Source organism: Podarcis bocagei (genome assembly GCF_964188305.1).
Source record: "Podarcis bocagei genome assembly, chromosome: 2".
NCBI lineage: Eukaryota > Metazoa > Chordata > Lepidosauria > Squamata > Lacertidae > Podarcis > Podarcis bocagei.
In genome coordinates, this window is record NC_138126.1 from 46,191,568 (window position 1) to 46,214,616 (window position 23,049).

At 43.5% G+C, this 23,049-nt stretch overlaps 1 long non-coding RNA gene across 1 annotated transcript in view; it reads right to left on the reverse strand.

Annotated features, from left to right (window-relative positions):
• LOC308581726 overlaps positions 1–16,634 on the reverse strand; it is a 61,967-nt gene extending 45,333 nt beyond the window's left edge. Inside the window, exons 1-2 of the long non-coding RNA XR_014005218.1 lie at positions 16,192–16,634; positions 13,385–13,628 (exon numbers count right to left, since the gene is read on the reverse strand). This is a non-coding gene — a long non-coding RNA (uncharacterized lncRNA). The remainder of the gene's footprint in view (positions 1–13,384; positions 13,629–16,191) is intronic.
• Between the last annotated feature and the right edge of the window lie 6,415 nt (positions 16,635–23,049).

Here is a 23,049-nt window from a genome sequence, read left to right on the forward strand (position 1 = left end):
TGTTCATGCACAGGTTCTCTCCATGAAGTACTCCATTGGGTACTCTGCAAAAGGCAGCAAGTCCTGGTTGTGTGTACAGAGCCCATAATTTCGGTAATGTTGCAACCATCAGATGAATTTGTTGACGGCAGAAAAGAGGACGCCAGACACAATCCTGAAGGTGTGAAAAGTCCTTAGATGGATAAGGAACAAATAGGAGATCTGGGTCAATTCACATCTTAGGCAGGTAAATATATCTCATCTATAAAATGGGGATAACTCTTGCAGAGATGATACAAGGACAATTAAGTACGGTACTGTACTAAGTACTACAGACTCCTGTAATAAAAGCTGAGGAGCTATAGGATTCAGCAGAAGCCTTACCCCCAGGACACACGACAAGTCCCCCCTCCCCTTGGCACCACGACTGTAGAAGTTTCTAGTGCGGCCACTACTAGCCTTGTTTGGTAGGCTCCATTTAACGGGGAATGTCATCCAAAGGACATGCATGTTGGCTGAGTTTTTCTGATTCATGGCTCAGTCTCTTAGCCACTATGCTCCACCAGCTCAGGCTGACCAAGCTGCTTTGTAGGTCCATGTGGAAAAGTCCTTTAATGTTAGCTCTTGACGGGGCAGAGCTGCAACAATAGCCTCCTGGGCTGCAGTGTCACTGCAGCTTATCAGGACAGGGAGGACCAAAGTAGCAGTGATATGATGCACCCACTGGTGCATAATTGCACAGCTCAAACCTCAGATGCCCCTGCCTCTCTTTTCTGGTAAGTGGCAGCAATGCTGGGGCCAAGTGGCTATTGCTGTAGCTCCACCCCACCTGATTCTCAAAAAAATTCTCATTGACTGCTGTGAAACGATGTGATCTACAAACCCAGCAGCTTTTCAGAGGCATGTGCAAACATGATTTAATGTTCAAGTCCTTACTCTCAATGAAACTCTTTTGGATTGTTGTGAACTATGCACCCAGACCACCTACCACACAGTCTTTTCCTTGGTGAGCAATCTTCCCCCTAACTGAGTTCGTTCTTGATTGCTCCTTGCAAATATTTTTCCTGATTTGCTAGCTCCAATTCAGATCTAAAATATTATCTCATTCCTAGCAGCAGCTGGTGTGATGAGGCAGAGCCACTCATGACATCAGCATTGCTGCAGGGTGGGGCAAGGCAGCGGAAAGATTGAAGTGCTGGATTGACTCCACTGGTGCATCTGTGCGGTGTTGACCTCACCCCACCCCCTGCCCCACCCCCACTGAGGTAAGCTACAGCAATGCTGGTGTTGAGAGGGGAGGTCTATACTTCTGCCTCACCACACCTTCTGCTACTGCAGGAGGTGGTGGTAGCAGGGTGAATTTGAAAGCAGCTTTCTGCGATTGGTGTTAGGATCTGCAGTTCCCAGCAGGAAATGCACATGAGCACAGCACTACCAGCACAAAGGTACAAGCATTATGAACCAGAAGAGAACTTTTTTAATGCTCTCCAAGAAAGCTCAGAAATATTGAGCCAATTCTGAATCAAGAGGAATAGAGTTGACCCACCATTAACTCCATCAGGACTCAGTGGAAACCACAAGCAATCTCACCTGGCCCTGTAGACCCTCACATACACTACCAACCAGATCCTACAGGACACCTGTCACAAGTGTCGCTTAACAAGCCAGCCATACGCGTCAATCCCTTTGGGCTCAAAATGCATTACTAAAGCACTTGTGTCCTTGGCATGCACAGCTACCTTCCATGGCAAAGTTGGAAAAAAGTAAAGACTCTGTGGGGGTGTGTCTGCCTGTTAACTTAGGATTTTATTTAATTTTTAAAAGGTGCTTCTTTCAAATACAAGCAGGCACTAACTCTGGGACTGGACTAACGTATTTCTGTACATCTCTCCAGGATTAGAAAAATCATCCCCACAGGCAGGACAGCTACTTGTATCTGCCAGTTTTCTTGAGGAACCTTTCCCTAGAATCTTGGCGGTTGTTCAGGGAGCCATCTGTCTCCCCCTCACTCCTTCCCTCCCAGCTCAGAAATGGGCTCACACCAGGCAGGTTGTTTTCACAGAGCCTTCCGCTGGCCCGAGTTCCCTTAAAAATGGGGAAGTGGGCGAGGGAGTCTTGCCAGCAGCTCATCTCTCCCACTCCCTTAGCATGTGATTTGGGGAGGGGGAAGGGGACTGAGGAAATGGTGCTCATGTGGTTATGAAGCCATCAGAAGATGAAAAGGGACTGAGTTCAGTTTCTGGCACTGATGCCTTTTCTTGCTTTGGCCTTGGGAAAGCAATTTCTTTAACTCCGTGCTCTGTTTTGAAGACCTGCTCATCCTTGAGAGGGTAGCAGATACTGGAAAAGTGGATGCTTGGAAAATAAAATAAAAGAAAAAATATTCTGTACTGGTCCATTGCTGGTTCATAATTTATGTAATTCTATATCATGTGCACATAGTGGGAGTGTAGATGGTCAAGATGTTAACGGGACCAGAGGTGGTTGAGAGGCGGAGGAAAAGCAAGCATTCTGAGATTCTGAGCCCTTGATCAGTGGTTCTATGGCAGACAGAAGGGCGTTCCTCACTGAGAAGCCTACACTGTGAATACGTGGTTCTTCTGGGTGCTTTCCTTGCCAGGAAAAGTTGTAGTTCTTATCTCAGAAGCAGCCATTTGAAGCGAGTCTGGTCTCCTGTAGAGCGGCAACATCTGTGTTGAGCATTTTCAGCTCATGGTCAATGACGGCTGTCTTCAGTGACAGGTTGGTAGATAAGCCAGGACACAGGGTCCTGACATTTCAGCTTAAATCTTCTGGATACAGCGCATGTGGAGGGCGTTGAGGCGTCGCTCCTGGTGGTGCTAAGCTGCCATGACTCACTTTCACAAAGCAGCATGTTCAGCACACAAGCTTGGTAGACCTTCATCTTAGTATTGGATGTTAGCATTGCATTTTCCCATATCCTTTTAGAGAGGCGAGCCATCGCCATAGCTGCCTTGCCAATATGCTTGTCCAGCTCAGTGTTGATGGAGAGGTTGCCGGTTATGGTGGAACCCAAGTAGACAAAAGATGTACTTTCCCAAGCCCATATTCCCAACATGTTTGCACTCTTATCTCAGCAATGTCTATGCTGCCTTGACATGGATGACAGGATCCCCAAGGATGTGCTCTAGAGGGAGCTGGCTTCAGGCATCAAGCCCGTTAGCCAATCAACCCTGCATCACAAAGATGTCTACAAACATGACATGAAGGCTGGCAACATCAACCCCACCCTTGCAGACAATCGCAGTGCCTGGAGATAGACAGTCAGGTTGTGCATCCATAGCAGTGACCAGAGGAAGAATGACCACTGGGAGAAGTACAGAGAGAAGAAATGCCATGGTGCATCTGCAGCAGCACAACTGGATGCCTTCATCTGCTCCAGCTGCAACAAATTATTTCTTTCCAGCATGTGCAAAACCTTCCTGCAGTTTGACTTCACTACCAAAGGCCCCCTCCTCCATTGTCTCCCGAGACAGATAGATGCCAACCAATCTATCATGTGCAAGGTCTTTGGTAAGCAGACCCACTGAAATGAATGAACCTAACTTAGTCATGCTGCATAATATGAGTGGGTCTGTTCTGAATAAAACTTAGTTGAATATCACTCATTGAAATTCACAGACTTAACTTCGTCACATTCATTAATTTCGGTGGGTGTATACTGAGTAACTCTTAGGCTGTGTACACACATCTGTTTACTCTGCATCCGGTATGTTCCCTCCACTGGTTTGGGAAGCAGTGTACGCATGATAGACACAATCCATATATAACCTGTCTTTTTTTTTTAATGAAATACTGTGTTTTGACACACTTCCTCAAACCAGCTTCAACCTGAATTAAAAAAAACAACAGTCTAGCTGCATTTAAAGTCAGTAATGTGTGCACAGCCTTAGCTCAATGCCACCCCTTGTTTCACACATTTTCACAACCACTACAATGTCATAGGAAACATTTAAGGAAGGGTGCAAACAGCAGCCACAGAGCCACCTGTTGGGTTATGAGCAGAAATCAAGAGTGGGAATTAAAGCCCTGATTCTCCTTTGGGCCTGACAATTTTGCTGGCTGAATCGACAGCTGCCTCTCACTGATGAGATCCCAGCAAATAAAGGAGAAGTTAGAGAAAGCATGTGCAGCAGGAGTGGAAGGCCCTTCGCTGAGAGTTGATCAGCGGCAGCAGCAAAAACAAAAACAACGTGACTTGGTAGCTTGTTGTGTGTGCTCCCAGCCGGTGCAGTCAGGGTGAACTTCTCACTTCCCTAATGTGCTCCCTTTGGGGAGAAAGCTGTTAGCAGGGAAATAAGAGGTGGAAACGCAGCTCTTGGATGTAGGGAAAGAGTCTCATGACTGAGCCAATGTCAAAACAGCAAAGGACAGCACAGGCCCTCCACGTGGCTAGACTCTTATGACAAGCACTACCAGGCAAATAATCCAAGCAATTAGCAAGCAGGCTGCCGTATGGAACCAGGGAGAAGCTGCAGACCAGATGTAGCCCCTAAAAAGCACTTTCTAAGAGAGGGAGGGAGAGAGATTCTTCCATATTTACACTCACCAGAGATTGTCCAAAGTTTTGTTTCTTTAAAATTGCAAATATACTTCCGCTTTCTTAAATTGCTATTTAAATTGAAACTTTAGTATAGTTTCCCTGACCACACCACACGATCTGCTTTGTATTGGAATGACAAAAGCAAAAATGTGAGGGTTCTTCTTACATTAAGAAAGCTCCCAGATATTCTGAGGAAACAGCTTAAGGGCAACTTTCAAGATGACAATATATCCACCCAACAACGAAAGTGGCACTCAAGTTGCCTAGCTGGCAGAGTCTGCATTTATATAAAAGCTGCAGTGGATCAGGCTGTTTGGTGCCACAGGGATCCTGCAATTGTTGCATCAGAGTTCATGTCATGAGGCTACCTAACACAGCACTGGAGCAATATGGGTGGCATTTCTCTGTGGCTTCTTCCCACACTGCTGTGGAAACATATGGATAGAAAAACCTTGTGGATGGGACCAAATGATGCACAAAGAAATGAAATGAACACCAACATTGTTGGAACAATTAATGTTGAACCCAGTTCAAAATTCTGTGTGTATGCAATTCACAGTCCTAAGAAGGTCCTTTCATTTGAGCTTTCCAGATTGTTCACATGTTATACTGAATATATGTGCAAGCTGTCTCTACATAACTACAAGTGTTTATGACAAAGAGTGCACCCTTGTTGATTTGTATGACCGAACTGTTGTGTACACAGATGGTACACTCATTGAATGTTACATGTGAATACTATACAGCTCAACTATTTACTATATGTACACAGATTGTACATCAGCTTACTGTAATGTGTGAAAACACCTCTAAATATCCTAGGACCAGCTCTTAAAAATGTGGGACATTGAAGTTCTGGAAAAGGTTACAAACTTTATGGCCTCTCTCAGCTTAACAACACACTTTTAAAACTGTAAATTATATGCTTTTATTGTGTTTTAATAACAATAGACAGTCTGGTTTTTTTAAAAAAAAACTGCTTTGGCAGAAGAAGAAGAAGAAGAAGAAGAAGAAGAAGAAGAAGAAGAAGAAGAAGAAGAAGAAGAGGAGTAGTAGTAGTAGTAGTAGTAGTAGTAGTAGTAGTAGTAGTAGTTTGGATTTGATATCCCGCTTTCTCACTACCCGAAGGAGTCTCAAAGCGGCTAACATTCTCCTTTCCCTTCCTCCCCCACAACAAACACTCTGTGAGGTGAGTGGGGCTGAGAGACTTCAGAGAAGTGTGACTAGCCCAAGGTCACCCAGCAGCAGAGACGCGAACCCAGTTCCCCAGATTACGAGTCTACCACTCTTAACCACTACACCACACTGGCTCTCAGGTGCTAATAAAACATTTGGTTATGATACATGCCTTTTGTTATTCTTGTATTCAGCACAATATTTTGTATAATGTATTGATATGTGTTTTATTATAAGAAATTTGTTGATAACAAAAAATAGATGCTTGTTAATTGCTCACTCCTTTCATTGGAATACTATGCATCTGTCCAGCACATGGAAAATGTCCAGTGCATAACCTGTGACTCAACAAGCCAAAGCGAACTCATCCATGGACTGTGTTTGCCTTGCAGGGGGATCACAGGTTGCGTAGGCCGAGTCTACCTGTGATACTACCTATCATACAACACTTCCACTAGCATGCATCCACAAACTGAAGAAAGCTTTACATTTAACTAACAATTGTAAATCCAGAGAGACATCATGTGCACACTGCTGCTCTCCTTCAAGGGTACCAGTTGTGACATATTTGGCCTGAGAGCACCAGGAAGATGGGTCCGGTTTCCTCCCTGAGCAAAGAATCTTGTAAAGTTGGCTCGGTGGACCACTTTACAGAGGACAGGCTTCTAGTGGAAAGATGGCTAGAGGTTACCGGTAATCCTCTGTCTGCAGGTGTCCTGTTTTTCGGAGGGCTGTCTGGTCCTGGCTGAAAAAATAAATAACCCCAAGAAGGGCGAGAAAGAGGGGTCATGACATTCCCATTAACTAGACAGCAGACTGAGCAGGCAGGCACCTGGCCACAGTCTTCCCCACCCTAGTGAGATGTGGTTCTATTTAAATTATAGTAATTATTCCTGAATTTGAATCTATACATGTAACGTGGTTATGCACGTTTTGATGTGTTTCATTTATTGTTCATGACTACTTTTGTTATGTTTGTAATTATCAGGGCTTTTTTTCACCCAGAGTTCATGTTGAGTTTCGGCACTTCTTTTTCTGGAAAAATAGCACTGGTGATTACGTAAATCTTTTCATGTTGTAAGCCGCCTTGAGCATAGCTTTAACTGAGGACAGACGGCATCTTATGCAAATATACCCTCTTTGGTCCTCTTCCTTTGGCAACTGTATGTGGCTGCTCCCCTCAGCCCCAGCTAGCATGGTCAAAGTCAGGGAAGATGGGAATTATGCTCCCAACACGTAGGCTCCCCACTCAATGCTAAAGCATTACAAACAAATGCAATTTCTATTTGCAGAAGAGTTATTATATTAAATCCCAAGCAACACAAGAGCAGAATAACTAGGTATACAGGAATGTAGTGTGAAATTAGCGGGGCAAGAGAAAATGCCTGTGTTCATATCAATACAGATGGATTTGGGGAGCCCTGATTCAGAGGAGGAGGAGGAAGAGGAGGTGCAGGAGGTCACGGAATATGGTTCAAGGGCCTCTGGATCCTTCAAAATCCCTCACCAACTACCTCCCTGCACAAATGGAGAAGAAATGGTCAGCCCTGGCTACAGAGTGCTGTTTATTCCAGGTGTATGCCTGAGAGATGGGAAGCCTTTCCAGTAACAGAAAAAGTGTGTGCAAGAGAGAAAGAAGAGGAGGAGAGTATTTGGACCAGTGAAAGTGCAGGCAGATCCCTCCAAAGCTTGTCATAGAAGCCACAATATGTTATTCACAGAGCACCAGGCAGAAGTACAACGCCTTGTTGCCATGACACATTTACTATGGAAAGAAAGGAGACAGGGAATGCTAATTCAAAGAGAGATGTGACAATTCATTCCGTTTCAGCCCACACCACCACCCCATCACCTCCTCTTCCCAACACACACACACACACACCCCTTTTAATTTTCTCTCCCTTACACATTACAAGCATTATGAATGGGAATAGAGGAATGGGGTCTTTGCAAAAAAGGGGGGGATGCTGCACAAATTGCTGCTAGTACCAAGTGTCCCTTCTTATCAAGACTGGACGGGTATTCAATTTTCTCTTCAAACGCCTGCCTTCTGAAATGGTAATAGAATTTCAAATCTGGGGAAGACAGAAGAGGGAGGGGGAAAACCCTGACTATGGGAGGATTAACAATGAGAGAGTGAAAGAGAGAGGGGGGAGAGGGAGGAAAGGAAGGAAACAAAGGGAGAAATTATATAAAAAATAGTCAGAGTCTTTGCAGGAATTAATTAAATACCAATATAAAGAGAAAATTAACAGTCTCATGCTTGGTGGGGGGAAGGGTATTTTCAGAGTTTAATTAACCTTTTTTTTGCCAAGAACAATAAAAGGAGGGAAAAAAGCAGACTTCTAATTGTTCTGGCTTCCAGGAGATAATTAAGGAAGCAGACCCTGTCTCCTGTTTGTGCTAGTTTGTTGTGTATATATGTGTGTGCGCTTGTGTGTGGTCTCCGCTTTGTGCAAGTGTGTCTATTCCTCTGAATTGTGTGCATATAAATAGATCATTTGTTGCTCCTAATTGGTGGGTAGTTCAGGAGAACAATGTGAGTAGAGTGTGCCTCCCATAATAAGAAGGGGCAGTGAACATCACCAGGCAGGGGAGTCAGTCTTCTCCTGAATAGGAGAGGGCAAGAGGGCTGTGGAGGGAATGTGCAAAGAATATTGTTCCCCTACCCTGCTGTGGTAAACATAAGGGATCCCTTTCCTAGTCTTGGGAAGCATGTTTACTCTGCAGAAAATATCTCGTAATGCTCCATCAACATCAGCTGTTTTATGCACCCACCGTCTTCCTTTGTGCTCAAAGAAAAACAGAGGTGCCAAAACCCAGCTTCCACGGTGGGGAAGAGCTATCAATTCCTTCTTCAGTGGGAGGAATGGAAACAGAAAGCCAAGAAAGAAACACAAAAGTATCTGACTAAAATTTAGACTCTAAATATACATGGTGCTTGTGGCTGTCGTGCGGTAGAAAGAAAGATCTTTGCAGTGGATATATAATGCATAGACTTAGGTGAAGCCGCAGAAAAAGGACAGGGATGGAAGAGCCACACCCTCACTGTAAAATATAGTAGATATTTGATGCCCAGGTTAGTTCAATGGCACCCAAATTTTAATGGCTAAGGCGATTGCTTCACTCTGATAGCACTGCTGACCCTGTGCAGAAGGCTGATAATCCCGTACAAAGGCATCTGATTAAACAGGACACAAGAAGTAATGTCAGGAAGTGCTGAATGTAGATTTCTAAAGAATATATGCTTTCATCTTATTTTTTTTTTAAAGTGTCAAGGCTGTAGAGACACATTTTCAAAATCTCTTGATTTTGATGGGTATGATAGGTACAAAGATGTATGGACTTACAGATGTAATAAGTACAAAGATTAACTGAAAATGAATTAAAATTCAAACCAAGGGATTAAGAAAAGACTGCACTTAATCAAATGGTACAAACAGCACTGTGCACTTGGGGAGGTTTTGAATGGAAGATCCCACTTCTTACATCCCTCCCTTGTAAGAACCGTCCACTTATCCCTGATCATGGATTCCTGTTCTTTAGCCAGACCTGGTTCCATAAGAGGACCTGTTCTCAATGCCAGCTCCAGGTTTGGGGGTCCCTGCTTGGGCATGATGGTCTCAGCGAGGGCCCTCTCTCTGTGGGCTCCCTACCTTTCTCTGAGGCACCGTTGCCCAGTCACTTGCTCTCTTCCTCCGGGCCCAATGCACACAACCAACCAGCAGGAGAAAAGCAGGCCTACATGCCAGGGGTCAGCAAGTGAACAATGGTAGAGACAACCCTTCTTTACAGTGATCTTATTGTCTTGCCTTGTTACATACCTATTAAAAGTGCATTAAAATTGTTTCCAACACGTTAGGCAGAGAAAACAAAGGGTTAACAAATTTGAATCTGCATGGAACCTGCTTAATAATTTTTGGAATAAAAATCAGGTGATCGTAGGACATAACCCTTTCCCCAATTTTATGAGGGTGTTACTGACTATTTGCTAATCACTGATTGGCTGACTTGCATAAGCTCTTCTGACCATGATTTTGATTTTGTGTTTCTTATAACACACGTCACATAGATTTTCTTAGTTTTATTTGTTTTATGAGGCTTCTTGTTTATCAGCTTCCTTATCCATGTGATTAGTAGATCCAATATTGTACAAATACTGATACTTGACCTATCCAATAAGAAAGTTACTATTTATTAAATAGACTTCTTACTTGCTTTTTTAACTTTGTATGCATTTCTGTGTGTGTGTGGTTGGTTGGCTTAATTTTCCTCCCTGTTGTAACCATGTAGAGCTTTGGAGCACATTTTGATATTTCTTATAAATTAAAACAGCTGTCATCTCATGTAGCTGTAGGGGAAGGGCATTCCACAAACACCAGGCCACCACAGAGAAGGTCCTGCTCCGTATCACTTGCCTAACGGTGGAATGTGAAGAAGTTCCCCCTCTGCTGCTTTTAAAGCTTGGCTGATATAGGGAGAGGTGCTGCTTCAGGCATCCAGATACCAGCCAGCAGCTTGAACTGGGATCAGAAGGAAATAGGAAGCCAATGCAGTTGTGATTCCTCCTGGCTGTACCAGTCAAATTCTGGTAGCCACATGGTGCTTTCAAGTCAGTGCTCGCTTCGGCAGCGCATATACTAAAATTGGTGCTTTCAAGTCATCTTCAGGGGAAGCCCCATGTATAAGACATTACAACAATCTTAACAGGATTGTACCAGAGCACAGGAAACTGTGGCCAAGCAATCCTTATCCAAGATTGGTTGCAGCTGTCAAATCACCCCAAGGCACTCCTCACCACCGAGAACACCTAGGCCTCAAGCAACAGTGCTGAATCCAAACATCAGCTCAGTACCTGCACAGATTCATGCGACTCTGGTGCAAACAAGAAAGAGATGGGTGTAATCGGCATATGGATGTCACCTCATTCTTAAATCCTCTGAGAATCTAAACCAGCAGCTTCATGTAGATCAGGAATAGGGAACTTGTAACCCTACCAATATCTTATTGGACTCCCATCTCCTATCAGCCCAGCCAGCCTGGCCAATGGTCAGAGTGAAGGGAGCAACAGCTTGAAGAGCCACAGGTTCCCCACCTCTGATATGGATATTAAAGTGCATGGAGGACAAGACTGAACCTTGTACAGGTGCCATGGAGCTGAGCAGAAGCTCCACCACCTCCCTGCCATTTCTGAAACCAGCTGTGTAGGTAGGATGGAACCATTTTATCACTGTGCCTCCAGCTCCCACATCAATGAGCCAGTCCAGCAAGATACCTGGTCGATGGTATCAAAAGCCACTGAGAGATCCAGTATGGTTTTGAACAACCCTCAAGCATTCTCTTCACTTCTCTTTCAACTTTTTTCCAAGGCAACTACAAAGAGATTACTTTACTTTATTTTATTGCTTTAGTATAGCTGTTCTTGCAGACATCCCCCAGAAGGTAACCTTGGGCAGGAAGAGTGCTTCTGATATCACTTTCTTGCCTACGATCCTCCTATTTTTCTTTCCTTTTACTAAAGGAAAAGTATCGGTAAAACTGCTGTAATGTCACATTCCTGAGATACATTCTTATAACAGTGTGATGAAGCAGACAGTATAAGTTATGTGATGAAATGAACAGCATGGTTATCACCCTTCAAGTTTCTGATTCTGTGCAAATACATACATATTGCAATGGAGTTAAGCGACTTGGGTTATTAACGCCAGGATATTAGACAGCATTTGTTTGAGCAGTTACACTGATTCCCTGCTTCCAACATAAAAGGGTGAAGTTGCATTTAGGTGGGTAGATGCCAAGGGGGGTTCATGGGCACTCTAACCAAGGATCATTTCTTCCAGCTTGATAAAAACCTTTCATATGGTCCTCCCTTCCCCCGCAAAAAGACATTTTCTGTTTTGACAAATAAGAGGGTTGATTGGTGTCCTTTAGCTGGCTTTGCTGGCTGCCTGTTTTCTGTATTTATAGGCAGACACAGCATATGACATATTTGTATTTTAATTATAGATATGTGACAAATGCCCTTTAATTAGATGCTGTTCTCTGTCCCTGGGATCTAATGTCAGTTCTTCTATGCACTTTGGAGGCAGGAGTTCTAAGCCTAACTCATCCACTCCCTTATGTGAATCCTATCAGCCGTAGTGGCTCCCATTATCCCTGGGATCTCAATGTCCCCTCTTCTTTTAGAGGGGCTGAGCCAGCAGCAGCTTGCTGTCCAGTTTGGATTGGCTCCAGCAAATCTCAGAACATCTTAAAATGATATGAATACCCACACAGATACAGGAGAAAGCTTTTTCATGAGCATCCTCAAGTGTAATCTACCACCTAGGCTGCAATTCTATGCATACTAACCTGGAATTAAGTCCCATTGCACTCAGTGGAGCTAACTATTATCCAGAAGAGTGAAAGATAAATTTGCTTTAACCATTTAGTACATAACCTCTAGCTTCTTTTAGTATGCCATTTGCTGATTACGTTCCAAACAATATTTAAATATATATATACCCACCCACCCACCCACACAAAAACCTGTTTTGGGGGATGGCAATGCAGGCCTCAAAGAGACTCACAGACTATTTAAAGTGAAATATCCAAAGCTGTCAACTCCTATGAAGAGCCTCATGATTTTATGACAAGTCTCATGATTGCCAGGGCTTCTTAAAGCCTACACTACAGTAGAGGACTCATAAATCAAAGTCTCTCTCATATATATATATATATATATATATATATATATATATATATATATATATACAACCCTTTAACAAATACATTTAGCCTTAAGTGCTGAGGAGAAAAAGCCTATAATCAAGCTTGCCACCTTAATGGTTCTGGAACCAAACAACAAAAAGAAATCTAAAGAGTAACATGCCAGTTTACACTGAAAATATCTATTTCTAGCTTGTGAAAAGGGTTTCCAGATTTCCTGAGGCTCAGACCCTGAGATTTTGGATTGAAGGGGGCAGCCAGCAACCCCTCTAGCACATGGATGGGAACCCAAAGGCCGAATCTGTGGCCAGGTAGTTCTCTGCCCCACCAGCCATGCCCACCTGTCACTCACCTGATGTCCTATTGCATCAGGTGTGGAATGGCCACAGCATTGGAACACCCAGAAGCCTTAGGATGCATTTCATACTGCTTAAATTTGATGCCAAATGTAAAACGTGCAGCTTTGGGCTGGGGCCTGATCCACTTGGGAGCTCCCAAACGGGTCTGGCAGTAGGGAAGGGGTTACGAAAGGGAATAGAGGTGGATGGAGCAAATAACAAAAGCTCTCAAGCCAGGCATAATGTCTCCAGACCCTTTAACTCTGCCCCACTCCCCAACCTGAGATCCTGAGAAGCAGGCGCAGAAACTTCAAGTCAAGCTATGAGATCTGGCAAACCCTTTTTGTTTATGTATGTTTGTTTATTCCGACATTTTCATGCTGCTCCAAAAGCCAGTTCCTTACAAAAGCTAAATTATAAAATCAACAGCCGAAAGATAAAACACTATAGCTTAACATCAATTACTGTATAGGAAAAGCAAACAGAGCAGCTGAAAAGAAATACTCAGTTGGGATCAGACAAGAAAAAAATGTTTTAAAAGAACTGCTGCCACAATGTTTCTGAAAGTTGAGAGGAAAGATGGAGGATGGGCCTTCCGACAAGAGAGAGCTCAACCTACCTTGGTGCCACTAGAGAAGAGGTGCTGTCCTGCCTCAGTCTCGCTCCATCAATCTTACCTCAGGTGCTAGTAGGCTGTGTCACAGAGAAGGCAGACTGTTGCATTAGGAGTGGGGAAGCTGTGGTTCTCCAGATGTTTCTGGACAGCTGTTTCCCTTGTCCGTGACCATTTGCCATGCTGGCTGGGGCTGATGGGAGTTGGAGTCCAACAACATTTGCAGGGCTGCAGGTCAAACAACACTCATCTGTAGGGCGGGAAGGGGACACTTTATACTAGCTTTCATTCATTTGTTTTAAAACACCTATAATCCATGTAATATTTAAAAATTTAAAAGCAGTGTAGAAAAAGATAAAGCCATACAGTGGTTATAAAATCACAGCAGTTCCCCATCTCTATGGTGACCAAGCACATACACCAACCATTATCAGTGATCAGGGGGAATGTTTGAGGGTAAACTGGAAGATCTTCATCATACTCCAAAAGCACCCAGGCCTTTTTTTCTAAAAGTACATTATGGTATCACCAAGAGAGCCTTTTATGTTTTCATGATGGTGGCAGCTCCTTTTATATACCATACTTTCTAAGACTGTCTACTTTGGAAAAGTGTATTTTCCTTTATTCCTTATTTTCAAGCAGACTTTGACTGGACAGCCCTTCAAACAGAGGATGCCTTCAGATATCTTCTGACAGGCCTTCCTCTGATAGATACCTTCAGACTATCCACTGACAGCCCATCAAATACAGGACAGTCCTCTGTAAAGTAGGACCCCTGACTACTATAAACATTTCCTAAAGGGGAATTGTTATGCTGGAGTGAGCAGGGAGAGAGGAGATAAAAAGAAGAAGGGAAGGTGAGGAAGGGGGCAGTCAAGTCAAATGGCAACCCTGGGTGACTCTTGGAATTGGCTTCCCTGAGAGCCACGGTCAGCCACTAAGGCCACAGTCCCTTCTCTTCAGCCACTGGTCCCCCCCCCTGACTCCTGATGTTTAGGAAAAGACACCATAGAAGAGAAGAAGAGCTGCCCCAGCCCCACTTTTCATTATAAGTCTCAAAGTGGCTTATACAAAAAACAACAAAAAAACAACAACACCACAATATATAGAATGTAAAATGTAAATCACATCAGAAAATGGAAACATTAGAACAGCATTCATACTGCAAAGGCCTCCTGAAATAAAACCATATTAACCCGGTTTCCAAAACTGAGGAGTGACAGTGCCTGCTTGATTTCTAATGGGAGTTCAATAGAGTCGAGTCTGCTTCATTGAAGGCATGACTTCTACTAGACATGAGTGATGTTTCTGGTCTATGGGGGACCATTAATAATATTCCCCTATCTGGTCTCAGTGCTTGACGTGAGACAAATGGGGTACGGTGCTCCTTAAGGTATCCTGGGCCTAAGTTGTTCAGGGCTTTGTACACCAGCACAAGAATTGCTAGGAGACCCCTATTTCCTACATAAATTTCCAGAGTTCCCTTAGAAAAGGGATTGACTGTAGCTCTGTGAGAGGAAGTGGGAATCTCCTATAAACTCGAAGTAACCTAAACAAACTACAGTTCCCAGGATTCTTTGTGAGAAGCCATAACTGTCTAAAATGGTATAATACTGCTTCAGATGTATAGCGCAGATGGGGCCTGACTGTTGCGGGACAGAAAACGGAAAACTAAGAAAGGATGGGGGAATGAAATGGAGTTTCCTGGAGGACAGCATGGCTGACTAAACACTGAAGAGAAGCACTTCTCACTGTAACATTTCGTTGTAGGTCCCTATTTCATGGATCTGACAAATTAGGTTCCGGTATATTAAAATTTCATGGCGCAATAAATGTAATGTACCACAGGTCTCTCGACTGAAAATATATTCGGTTGCATCCAACAAAATCACTGTGCACGCAGAACAACAACTGTGAGTGCCAAAGACCTTCACCCTGCTCTCCTCCTCCTGTGCTCCCTCGTAAATCTGCTCTGGGGGTTCTCCCAGTCCTCCAGAGCGGATCTAGGGGAGGTGCAGGGTGTTTGTGGAGGGTGGAGAGACAGAGAGACTCTACTGAACGGGTGAAAGTTTGTTCCACAAGTGCAATAATTTAGTTGGGTGCAACTCTTAGTATTTTGAGAGTCAGCAAAAATGCAAAGTATAAAAATATGCCTCAGCGAGTAAACAAGCTTTGAGTATTGTTAAGATTATTTTGACATTAACGTTTTTGGGCATTTCTCATGCGTCTTGCCTTGTTCATTTGACCCCACTGTGAACCCCACTGAACGCTGAACGTGAAACGAGGCTGCAAGTTCTGAGCCCGCTTCACCTGGGTGTAAGCCTCATCGAGTAGGCCTCACCTCTGAGTAAACAGGCACAGGCTTGTGCTGCGAGTGTACCTATTTTCCTCTCAGGCACAGGGTATATATATATTGCTGTGTAGGCAGCAGGCCCCCTTAGTCGCGTCTCCCTTCCCTTCCCCATGCACTTGACAGGAAGAGCAAGATCGCACTTAACAATCGGCAGTTGTGTGGGAATGTTTTGACAATAAAACTCCTGCTCCGTTTCAGGCTTCTGTGTAGGCTGCAAGCTTTGTTTGAAACTAGTCTGTTGTTGTTGTTTCCCCCCACCCCCACCCCGCTCCTATATCCAGAATGAGCTTCTACCCAGAGCTTAGGACCAAGTAACAATAGTTCAAAACAAAAGCATATGTAAAAAAATTACTGTGAGAGAGTACAAAATAGATACTCGAACAAAAACAAAAACACCTGTATGTCCCTGGGAGCTTATTTATTTGTTATTTAATTTATTACATCTATATGTAACCATTACCTTTATGAAGCTGCAGGTCGTGTACGGGGCTCTCCCCTCTCCATTTTATCCTCACAACAACCATGCGAGGTAGGTTTGGTTAGCCTGGGAGATTTTGAGTGGCCCCAGGTCCCCCAGAGAGCTTGGACTATAATATAGCTCTGTGAGGCTGCATCTGCCCCGCATGCAGGAGATTCTAGGTTTGATCCCTAGGATCTTCAAATAGGGCCAAGAAACACTCCTGGCTAAAATCCTGGAGACCTGCTGCCAGTCAGTGTGGACAAAACTGACCTAGATGGACCAATGGTCCAACTCAGTGTACGGGAACTTCCTGTGTCATCCTGGCTGGGAACAATGTGGGAACACCTTACCACATGCAGCCACCAACTGTCCTTTGGGAAAGATCCTTCCCCAAAATAATTCTGGGGACTGTAGTTTGTTAAGGGCGCTGAGAGTTGTTAGGAGGTCCCTATTCCTCTCACAGAACTACACTTCTCTAGTTCCCTGTGAAGAGGGATTGACTGTTCCCACAACTCCGAGAATTGTAGTTCTGTGTGGAGAATAGGAGAAAGTTGTGAAAGAACAACTTTCAGCACGCTTAACAAACTACAGCTCCCAGGATTCTTTGGGAAAGACTGTTTAAAGTGGTATGACACTGTTTTAAATGTACAGAGCAGTTGGGGCCTAAGTTGATAGTGTTTATTGGTGTGTTTTTAAAAAAAATAAAAAACCCTACTTTAATGCTACTTGCAAGCTGCTTTGAAAAGATTTGTATCCTGAAAGGTATGGTATTGATAAGAGAAATCCATAATTTAATATGAGTATCAGAAAAACAAGAATCTGCATACATTGCAATTATTTTTCTTAACATTTAGGCAGAATTTTAAAACATTCCCATTCAACAAAGGCATTTGATGGTTAAAATATGTTTTGAGCAACCTTGAAATTATGAGGATATTTGTTTGTTCCTAATAATCTTTTAATCTCTTTGCATTGTGTTTATTGTTTACCACCCTGGGTTCTTTTTTGGAGGAAGGGTGGGGTAAAAATCTAATGCAATATTAAAAATCGAATAAATAAAGTTGGAATAGGAGGCACATGGTCTTTTAAAAATCACATCTACACATCTCTGGAGGTGGATAATAGCATTTCATGCATTATGCCTTTTCTGCACTCATCTGTGAATGAGGTGACTTTAGATTTTCGCAAGCAAGAAACCTGTGTGAGGCCTCCCTGGACAAGAGTAATTTCTTGGCCCTAAAGGGAGCGTGCCATTTGCTCACTTCTGTAACTCTTATTCCACTATCCATCTTAGGCTTCTGAAAATCAGTGAGAAGGCACAGTGTAGAGCAGTGCTTCTCAAACTATCTGATGTGGTGGGCTGGCAACCCCACCCCCAATGTGCCAGAGACCAGTACCATACTTGGCCCCTGAAGCATCCCACCCAACCTAGGCTGTGGTGGAGTCACAAGGAGCCCGCAGCTGATGGCTTGTGGGCTGGCAACAATCCATGCACCACCTGTCCAAATGCCCGTAGTTTAGATCATTGTGCAAGGTGCAAGGTTTGGCTCAGAACGCAGTTGCTTTTCTAACATGCATAGACCCCAGACAACTGTCCCAGTTACCTTATCTTGCTACTGATCTTGCCTATACAAAAGCTACGTGTAGATTGTCACAGGTGGCATTCACAAACATACGTACTTCACTGCATATTTGTGCCAAAAAGACACATGCAATGTTCTTCTTGGAGTGTGCATATTATTTCCTTCTTGGAAGTATTTTCCATGTTGGAAAAGCACATTGTACAACCTTAAAATGTTGTGTGTGAAGGTGCCCTTAGCTGCAATTTATGATGTATCTGTTTGAACTTAGTTCTATGCTTGGATTGTGCATGTTGATGCTAAACTACAGTTGGCTATAGTTTTTCCAAAACGAAGGTATAATGCCACATGAGAGCATTTTCTGCTGGCATGACATCTGGGACCATACTGACAGTGCAGTCCACAATGTGCTATTGTTGCTGTCTTTGGCGTAGACAGTCAAAGGTAGGCTGGAAGTTGTGTCTGTGATTCTGGAATGTAATACTTTAAGTGGAGCCATATATGGACTATGAAGGGTAATTGGAAGCATTGCAATGATGATGGAATCTGATATCATTGGCACTCTCAGCTGATGGGAATTAAGACAAAACTGAGAGGTTGCAAAGAGAGCTGCACCCAGGTTAAGTAAAGCTACCACATCATTACCTTTTGCTTTTCACAAACCAAGGGTGCACCTTGTTTCAAAGCATTTCATGACACACTTGTGCACACATATTGGTGGGTTTTGTTTTTTTAACAAGTATTGACTACTTGTTAAATCTACCCAGGCACTTAATTTTGCAAGCAACCTGAATATACTTTCTGGGAATAGGGGATAATTTGTGTGTGTGCATCTTGAAATAAAACCTGGTGATGGTCTCAAACTTTTGTTCCGCATGTGCTGATCACCACTTACAAGAGTTGAGTTTGTGTGTGTGGTTGACATTCTGATCTAGGTTTTTCTCATATAAATCTGTTATCTCTCAGTTATTCCATACTTACAGCTTTGTATCCAGTGTTGCTTGGGAATTCCGAGAAACCAGAAAACCTGTGGTTAAAACCAGTACAGTTTTAAAAGTTTCAGTCCACCATCTTGGTTCAAAATGGCATCCAATTGTATCCAAATATAGATGAAAACCTCCTCCTTGATCTCAGGAACTATAACGTGAAAGTTGGTTACAATATCCTAAGAGGTGTCCAAATAGTGAACAAGCAGCATTCCAAAAAGTATAGTAGATGCAAAATATACCCTAACCTCTGTCTGTCATGGGCCAGGAGTCAGCCCTGCCTGCTGAACAGCAGCCTGAAGGGGGAGAAGGCGGACTGACTCCACCTGCACCTGTGTCTTCAAGGACACAGAGGAGGAGGCACTGATGAGAACCAGCTGGCTTCAGCCTTCTTAAGCAAGGATTCCAGCAGCAGGCATATGCTGGTAACAACGCTTGTAGTTCTTGGCCCTACCTTGCTGCTTTCTACTCATCTTCCTCCTTGATCATCAGGTTCCCTGGACCACCTGACCACGTGGATTGCTGTTTGCACAACACTAGGACTGGACCTGGCTTTGGATACTGACTCTGCCTCCAGGCAAGTACACCTCAGAGACTCTTCTAGTTGGCTGGTCTCCCACTCCACTGAGCTCTGCATATTGTTGCTCAGCAACGAGACTATGACACTGTCCAAAGAAATTTAAATTTGTCTGAGTCCAGTTGTATTGCTGTAGTTAAAATCTCAGAGGGAGGCCCAAGTTCAAATCCATCCACATGAAATCCTCGGCCATGAAACTCACTGAGTGAGCAGTAGGAGTAACACTTTGAATCGTAGAATTGTAGAGTTGGAAGGAACTATGGTGGTCATCTAGTCCAGCCGCCTGCAATGCAAGCATCCTTTGACCAATGTAGGAGTTGAACACACATCCCTTTCTAGACTGTTACTACAACAGCACAGTAGCATAGATTTTTGGTAGAGGGGAGTTGGATAAAATGTTCATCTCTTGCACATCTCAGGCTGCACATGTGTCTGTGTGAAACTTCATTGATCTCCACCAGTTTAGCAGCATAGCTAGCTTGAGCTCTACTATTAGCTCTGCAATATTATCTTGGTTTCTACCGCCTCTTCCACACATGCACCTCCGATAATATCTTCCACACAAAGGGTGGTTTTATATTAAAATATGGAACCAGGAACAGAAGTTCCTGCATAGGCACCCTAAAGGGCCTCTTCGCACATAATATATCTTACACGTACACTTAAAACTGTGAAGTGTGAATGTGACAAAATTATGTTTGCAAACAGGTTATATCATAAAGGCATACTCAGCAGGGAGTTGCAATTGGTTGCGGCTCCCTGTTGAGTGTACATTCGTTTGGCAAATCTGGATTTGCCTCTGTGTAATGCAAATATTCACCGAGATGCCACAAAAAAGCATGTAAGAAGCCGTCATCGTCATCCCAGTTCTTAACTATGTTGTTTTTCAATCAACTTTAATTACTGGGCATGCACAATTCTTTTTGACAGCTTCTGTATTCATGCTGTCCTCTCTTTGGTCACTCTCTCCACATCCCTTGCATGCATCACCATTCATCCTGTTGACCAAGCAGGGGGCCTTCACTTCATCTTTGATTCCTCCCTCTACTATTCTGCCAATGTTCAATCTATGGCTCTTTTGCCTACTGTATAACCATTACACTACACTAGCTCCATGCAGTCTCCTTTTCATACCTTCCCATCTTTAGTGCAAAGGTCTGGATGTGGTTTCTAAGTGTTTAGGAACCCTCTACAAACCTTTGCGCTAACCACATGAAGGTCTAAAAAGGAATCTGCATGGAGCCAGTGTGGTGTAATGGTTATAGAGTTGGCCTAGGACCTGGGAGAGCAGGGTTTGAATCTCCACTCAGCCACGAAACTCACTGGGTGAGCTGGGCAGTCAACATCTCTTAGCCCAGGCTTCAACCTCGGCCCTCCAGATGTCTTGAGACTACAATTCCCATCATCCCTGACCACTGGCCCTGCTAGCTAGGGATCATGGCAGTTGTTGGCCAAAAACATCTGGAGGGCCAAGGTTGAGGAAGCCTGTCTTAACCTAACCTACCTTACTGGGTTGTTGTGAGGATGAAATGGGGAGGAGGAGAACCATGTAGACCACCTTGAGATCCTTGGAAAATAAAGATGGTATGTAAATGTAAAAAATACAAATGCAAATAAAAGATAAAATACTGTACAAATATAAATTTTAAAATAAAAAGGTATCTGCATGCCCAGAGAGACCTTGGGGTTGGGTTTGTGTGCACACCCCTGTCTCCATCACTAGTTTTAACCCCACACATGTTCAGGTAAACACCGGAATGGGGCTATAAAAGCTTCCAGGTAGCATCCAACTAAATTACATTCAGAGTGGACCCATTGAAATTAATGAACATAACTAATTTAGCACTGTTGCTCTCAATATGTCTACTCTGAATAGTACTTAGTGATAATCCTTGGTAACCGAATATGAATGTCTCCCTAGTATGTTGAGCAAGGACAAACATTTTAAGCTAGAAATAAGATTGCAGTGGAAAAAGCAAAATGTGAAGCTCTTGTGTTCCCTCTGAGTGTGAATTGCTTTTGTGTGTGTGTGTGTGTGTGTGTGTGTGTTGGTGGTTGATGGTGGCAGAAATACTGACTGGAACTGCAATGGAGGAGGAAGGGTTAAATCCCCCAGCCCTGTATCTTATCCCATGGTCCTAATCTGGTTGCCCCGCCTCAAAAAGCCCTATTTGTAAAGGAAAAATCAGCTACACTGCACCAAACCATATTATGAAAATATCTTGTCCAATTTGGGAACAGGCTTTGCAACCGATGGTATGGAATATGAGCCTAGGTACATTATCTTTCAAAGGTCTCAAAATTCATCTCCATCAGCAGGTTCATGGCGGCCAACCTGAGCCCTAGGCCCACACTGCACGACAGCTGTTACACAAACCGCAATAGCAATTTTCTCCTCCTCTTCAGCAAATGGAGCTTTCACTGCCAGTGTGAATTGTTTAGTACTGTATTTTGGAATGTTGGGGCATGGGGGGAAATGGGAAGAACAGGACCAATTGCATGGCTGTGTGGAGCTTTCAGAAGCCTACTCCATGTGCAAGGCTTGGTGGTTTTTTTTAGATATAGGCACTGATCTGCTTTAATCCAATAAATGTAGTCCAAAGGAGTTACTGTGGGTAGCCAGCAGCAGTGGCAACCAGAAACTAAGGGAAAAGCAGGAGGAACAGCTAAATCCGAGACAAAAATAGGCTTGAAGGAGAAAACAAAATTAATAAAGATTAAAGGCTATATCACACATTTCTCATTCCAGCATTCTGCAAAGAGCAATTGCTCTGCATTTTGTGAGTCTATTTCAGTTTATATGTTTTCCGCTAAAGCCTCAGCTGGCATTTGCAATTTGCACCCTGTTTCTATAGAAGCTCTGTGTTTGGCTATAGTGCTAAGAAGTCAGCCAGATTTCTTCATTGGCTAACAAAATGCTGAAGAAAATCTAAAATAATTAACACTCTCTCTCTCTCTCTCTCTCTCTCTCTCTCTCTCTCACACACACACACACACACACACACACACACACACAAAGCCAAGTCCCATCATTGCATTATCAAGTGACTAAAGATCTTCCTCTTCAGTGGAAGAATATGTGACAGAACTGGCAGGATTCCCTGTTTACTCACTTTATAGTGGTCATAACAAGGAACCCATTAAAATTAATAGCTGTGCTTATTTTTAATGCTGTTTTGCTAATTCTGCCTTGCTGCAGCACTCCCCTTTTGTCTAAGATAAAAACCAACTTCAGTTTTATAATGCCCATGCAGCAAATAAGAGGAATGGCTCGGTTGTGCTCCCTTAAAATAAATGGGAAGGGCAGAAGTCTCTGGGAATCCTGCAATGAGCATACCATTCTAGCATTGCAGGGGTTATGCTCGTAATCCATATATTGCTGTTATCAAGGGAATGGCACTGGACGTATTCCCACCCCCCTCATTCTAAGTCTTGCCCATTAATGGATTTTTGTGTGTGCCTTTTGTTTTGAGATCACCTGGAGCCACCTTGCACACCAGATCAGCAAAGAAGGTCCTAGGCCAAATTTGGCCTTCTGGGGACTGCCATGTAGTTCCCAATTGTTATCAACCTAACCAAAGGCAAAATATGGGTTTGGATTACAGTGCCATGTCAGGCCAGATAACTTTGCAGCAGGACATGGTGGGATATTGGAACTTTGACTTGCCAACTTCCATCTTTTTCTCATCTTGGCCTTCTGGCAAAACTCACTGGA